Below are 5,899 nucleotides of genomic sequence, written 5' to 3'. Positions count from 1 at the left end.
AAAAAAAAAAAAAAAAAAAAAAAAAAATATCCTCCTAGAGCATCTTTTTGTCTGAAATTGGCCTCACCACCTGGGACCTAGAGCTCCAGCAGCCCCTCTCCACCCCATGTCCCCACAAGGAGATGCAAGTTGGCCATCCCCACCATGCACACACTCCAGAGGAGCTGCCAGCCTCCCAAAGCAGTGCGTGCAAGCTGCTCGTCCAGATGGACTCTGAAAGCAAAGCCACCTGAGGTATTGTCCCATCAGGAACAGCAATGGTGGTGGGACCTCTGGAGATGCTGGAAGATTGTCAGCCCTGCGGGGTGCAAGGCACTTCGGTCTCTAGGAGGAACAGGCTCCTTGCTGGGTCTCATACCTCTGAGGCTGCACCTTGCAGCAGTCCTGCCACTTGCTTTCTCTGCTTCCTAGTTTGTTTTATAAACTGGAATTTTGTGACCTGTTAGCCATGTCATAACTTGTGGCTGTCAGCAAAGTAGTTCTGCCTGGCTGCTGTGAATGTCTTGCTGTGGTGAGGCTTCCCTATCCCCATCCCAACCTACACATCTAGGAAGGGGCAGAAAGCAGCTGGCCAGGGGATGCTGCATTACCACCACCACCACCACACTCCATTTTTCACTCCGCCATTATCACTGTGACACCTAACTCGGCGTTCCCCGGAGACCGTGTTAGCCTAAATATTCTCAGGGTCCTTCTGCTAGCCAGTACCAGCTCTTGCTGATAGGCTCAGTTGCTAGCCTGGCATATGCATCCCCTCCTCTTTCCTTCCCAGAGTGCAGAGAAGTGCATTGGGAACTCCAGCTGTTCCCCATCTCCACTGTTTTGTGCACTACTAGACCTCGGGCTGTGCTGCAACATTTTCACCAGGTGCCTCCTCCCTCTCCCCTGCCCAGAGCAGTAGAACCGATGCGCCTCTCCAGTCAGTATTTTGGGGCCCTTTTTATGGATTGCTTTGTTTTGTTTTTAATTATTATTTTAGAGCAAGGAGTGGGTGGGATCTAACCAGATGGAGCTACCCAGCACGGCATTTCTGACTCCTTGGTTTCCATCCCTCCTCTTTGGGGTGTTCGTTTGCTCCTGGACTCTGTCCTAGCCTTGTGGTATCATGGCACTGCAGTCGCTGGCTTATTTGGTGCCCAGTGATCTCTGTTCAGACAGGCTAGTGATAGGGGAGTTGGGTCATCCCAAAGGCAGATGCATTGGCACTTAGCAGGGCGCTTGGCCACTATGGGCAAATGCCTATCAGTGCCCTGCAGCTGACTGCAGCGAGTTGCCCCTTCCTGAGGCAGTTCTTGCAGAGGAGTATTGAATACTGCAGCCCCCGTAGATCTCTGCTCTGTTGCCTGGTGTGGCTTTGCCCTTGTCTGTTGCATTGTACAGTAGCTATAACCATTCAAAGAGAAACTCCTCCTGTAAAATGCAAACTGAATAACTTATAAATGTTAATGGATTTTTTTTGTTAAATCAGAGCAGCAGTTGGTATTTTTTAATTTCCCTACCTTTTTTTTTTTTTTTTTTTTTTTTTTTTATGAAGCGGATTGTAAGGATTTTATATTAGCCTAATCGCCATCAGGTTTCGATTGGTCAGAATAGCCCCAGAAATGAGACTCTCCAGCCTTCTTTTTGTAAATTTTTTTTTTTTTTTTTTTGGTTACAAAATTTGGAGAAAAAGTTTTAATAAAGATGTCAGTTTTTACAAACCCCTTGTATCGGCTCTCTCTCACTGCCCCCTTTCAATCCTGGGAAGCGCGAGATAAGGGGGTACCTTGGTTCTTTCCCCCATGGCTTGGAGCAGGGCGCCCCGTCCAAAGCAAGATGCAAAGCTGCTTTTGGCCAGCGTCTTGAAACTGCCAGGATTAGTTTGTTGTTTAAGCCCCAGACAATGGGAGTGCATGTGCTTCACTGCCCTAATATGTTAAAAAGGCCTCAGGCTAGGCTGAAAAAGGAGAAATAGCAAAGAAGTATAGAGCCCTATATAGCCTTCTGGAGGACCTGGGTAGTGGGCCAGGCAGGGCTGCCAAGTTCAGTGCAAGTTCTTCACTGGGGAGGGGAATGCAGAATTGGGAAGCGCTGACTGAAGGTGCGCTGGGTTTTTAGAACAAGCCTGATCTCTGTAGGGCAGGGCTGGCTTTTCTGGTGTGCGGGAAAGAGGCAGAGGGAGACATGTCAGAGGGAAGCTGGAATCCTAGCACCTGTGTGGGTCGCTGAAATGCTAACCAAGCACCTGCACAGACTGGGGGGTGGAGGGGGATCTTGCACCCCCATTGACTCAGCCTGCTTGCAGAGCTGGGACTGCTGCAGAGGAAGCCATGCTTGCCTCTTTGAAAGCAGAAATGTTTGATTTTTTTCCCCCTTCTCCTTCGCACTAAGTGGAGGTGGATGGAGGAAGCTGCAGGCTGAGTTGTTGGAAATCTTAGGTAGGGAAGAGTCTGAGTGGGGCAGGTGCAGAGCCTTGCAGCTGCTACAGATGGATGGCACCTGGTCCACGGGGAGCTGAAAAAGATGGGACGGTGCTCTAGCTGCTAGCACTCAGCTTGCTAAAGCCCAGCATGGGAGACTGGAGCATCTCTTGGGAGTGCAGCAGGCACCCCAGGACGTGATGGCTCCCTTCCCCAGGGGTTGCTCAACTAGGGGTGGGAAATGGGGGAAACTCCCTACTTCTTGGGAAGGTGCTGGAGAATCTGGCCCTTCAGAGATGAAGGGGGCTGCATGTCTCCCAGGCTCTGCTTGTGGGCCTCTGTCCTCTCTGGGCTGGTTTGGCCCCCCAGGGCATCCTCTCTGCATGTCTGGGATGGGGGTGAATGCAAGAAGACGGTCCCTGCTGGGCCTGGGGGTGGGTGCTCGCTTCGGTAGGCTTCTCTGCTCAGCTTGCACAGAGCGAACATGCCTTGGCTGTGAGGTCAGCCTCTGCCCTTTGTTATCAGCGGAGGCCCAGGCTGCTTCCTGGAGAGGAGGGGGAGGCTGCGATGCGGCACCCCATGGACAGGACAGGACAGGAGTGCTTGGGGGGAGCAGGACTCTGCTGTGCTCCAGCAGCAATGGATGCAGCGGGACTAAGGGGAGCAGGGCTGCGGAGGGGAGCTGCCTTGCCCAGCAGATGCATCGCTCCTGGTTGCCCGCACCGTGGCCGAACGCAGCTACCTCGAGGGGTTTCTGCTTCCCACCGCCTGGCTGGCAGGAACATCATCCTTGTCTGTGGCCTGTTTAGCTCTGGATTTGCCCTCAACACCCATCCCTCCCCCTCCTGCTGCCATGTGAGCATGGTTCAAGAAGCAGCAGGGAGGTTTCCCCAACCTAATTACTGGGCTTTTTCCCACAGCCCAGCCTTGGGACACCCTCTGCTTTGGGATCTTCGCTGGAGCTTAGCATGGAGGCCTGTTATCGCCTGGCCAGCCTGTGGCTGCATTGCCTTTTCTTCCAGCCATGGCGCCCGCTCCCTCCCTTGGGGCGGGGGCTGAGGCTGAGCTCTGTGAAAGCTGGATCTTCTGCCCGCTGACTCACGGAGGGAGGGCCTAGTCAGGCAGGCAAGTCCAAAGAAAGCTGCTGGCACAAATGGCTGGTGCTGGGTGGGGTTGGGATTAACCCTCTGTGCTCCGGGAGAAACGGCTAACGCATCGCCTACGCGATGGAGCACAGCCGCTGTCCCCCCTCCTTGCGTCTGCCCCACTGGCAAGGGGCTGCTCCTGCCACGGATGAATGAAGGGCTTCAGGCTGTAGCAGTGGAGCCCTTCCTGCTCGTGCAGAGGGAGGCAGCTGCCTGGGGTCCCTACGGGGCCAAAAATGCGGTGGTGGAAGGGAGTGGCACCAACATGAATTGCCACTCGCCTGCTGCCGAATTTCTGTGGGGTGGCCGACCTGGCCCTGCCACCAGCCGGGCTGACTGGGGGTGCTGCTGAACTAACTACATCAGATCATGTGCTTCTGTGAGCGGCTGCCTGGCTGTTGGGCTCCCAAAAGCTCACGCCGTACCCCTCTGGTTTAGTTTGTAGGGTGCAGATCTACCCTTCTGGTACTTGGGGATGCACCCACGCCTGCTGGGCACCACCAGTGGCTGCCAGGCCCCCGTCCATGGCCACACGCTCCCCCGTGGCTGTGAACCCTTCAGCATGTGCTGCTGTTCTGCCCACTCCTTTCAGGCTCAGCTCTGGCCAGCTTGTCTGAAGCGGGCTGGGTCGGTGGGTACAGCGCAGCTATCAGCTGTGCAGGTTGGGCTGAGCTGGCACACTGCCCGCCCCCCTCCTTGCAGCTCTGCTTGTTGCTCTACTGAAGGGGTCCAAGCTACCAAAGCAGTGGTTTATCTCAAGGAACCACGGCATCAAGGGTGGGGGGGTCCTGGCAGTGCTAGGCTGCTCCACTGTATCAGCCCCTGTCCTCACTGAACCCCAGGGCGTGCCCGCAGCTGGGGCCTGGATAAGTCTCCCTCCTCCTCTTTTGCTCTAGCGCCCCAACCCGACTTGTCTCTAGCGTGCAACATGGCAGGGGCTCTTATCTGCCATGCCCAGCACGGTGGGGCCCTGGGCGTACCAGGGCTGCACAGGCGTGGAGCCCGTGGGTGGAGGCTGCCATGCCACTGTGAGCAAAGCAAGCAGCAGCGCTGGGGATCGTGCACCATCCCAGCCACTTGGGCAGGCTAGGGGGTGGGGAGGGGCTGGTGCTGCACTGACTCATTTCAGTACTTGATCCCTAAGGCACAAGCATCAATTTGTGGGGGGAGAAGAGTCATGGCTCTGGGTTGCAGCTCACTGGTGTGTATAAACTGGCCCCTTGGGCAGAAGGGCTTAACAGGGTCATCCAGATGTGCAAGCCAAGGCAAAGCAAATGTGAAGCGGGGGCTGCGGGAGTTGGCCCTGAGCTGGGAACTTGCAGTACTGGCCCTTGTAACCGCAGATAAGACACCAGGTTTTGTCTCCCTGCTTTGGTCTTTGGGGGTGGTCAGGATTGCCTTGCTCTCAATGCAGGGGCTCTAATCCTCCTGCGATACAAATAGTTAATATGCCATGGCAGACTGGATCCACCCCCCTCTCTCCCCTAGCTCTGCTTGGGCTTGTGGGGAGGCTTTTCCAGCTGGGGAAAGGCAAGGTGGGTTTGGCCAGTGCAGCTGGAGAGGGCACAACTGCTGTGGTTGAACTCCCACTGCCTACCTCCAGCTGGGCCCACACTAGTGCTGCTATGGGCCAATGCATCTCCATGGGAAGAGCTGGACCACAAGCCCCCTTCGCCCTGCCCCAGGGCCAAGGAACCTGGTTCACCAGCTGCCAGGTGAAGCCAACAGAGAAAAGAGCCTGGGGACTTGTGAGATCCTGACCCGGAGACAGCACCACTGGGGGCTGCAAGATACCCCCTCCCCATGGCTGGTGGTGTCTCCCTCTAGCACCGCAAGTCTTCCCCCTCTCTGGCTTAGAGCCCGAAGCAGCAACCACCAAAATGCCTGAACCCCTGCTGCCCTCCAGAGAGGGACCAGCCATGCTGGCAGGCCCAGCGCCCCTCCACCCACACCGTGCAAGCCGCTCTCATCCCTTTCTCCCACCTGCCCTGGAGCCCCCCGGCCCCGGGACACAGAGCAGAGCAGACGGCCCCACAGTGGCTCCTGTACAGTTCCCATTTATTATTTAGAGACCTCCTTCCGGAGAAGAAGTCCGCTAACTCCTGAGCAGCCCGCGCAGGCTCGGCAGAGCCGTGTCTGAAGCAGTGAGATCTGTAGGAGAGCGAGAGGCGCACCGGCTTTGGGGCCTCGAATCAAACTTCCAAAGAAAAGCAAACCCAGACCCTCCCCCCCCACCCCAGATGCTGCGGTGGGGGACCAAGGGGCCTGCACGCAGTCCGGGCTGGAGTGGGAAGGGTTGTGAACACAGCAGGGGGGTGAAGGAGCCATGCCAGAGCCCCGGGGGGGGGGGGGCCC

The sequence above is a fragment of the Gavialis gangeticus genome, unplaced genomic scaffold (genome assembly GCF_001723915.1).
Source record: "Gavialis gangeticus isolate Ggan-Ray unplaced genomic scaffold, GavGan_comp1, whole genome shotgun sequence".
NCBI lineage: Eukaryota > Metazoa > Chordata > Crocodylia > Gavialidae > Gavialis > Gavialis gangeticus.
Note: the sequence above shows the minus strand (reverse complement) of the source record.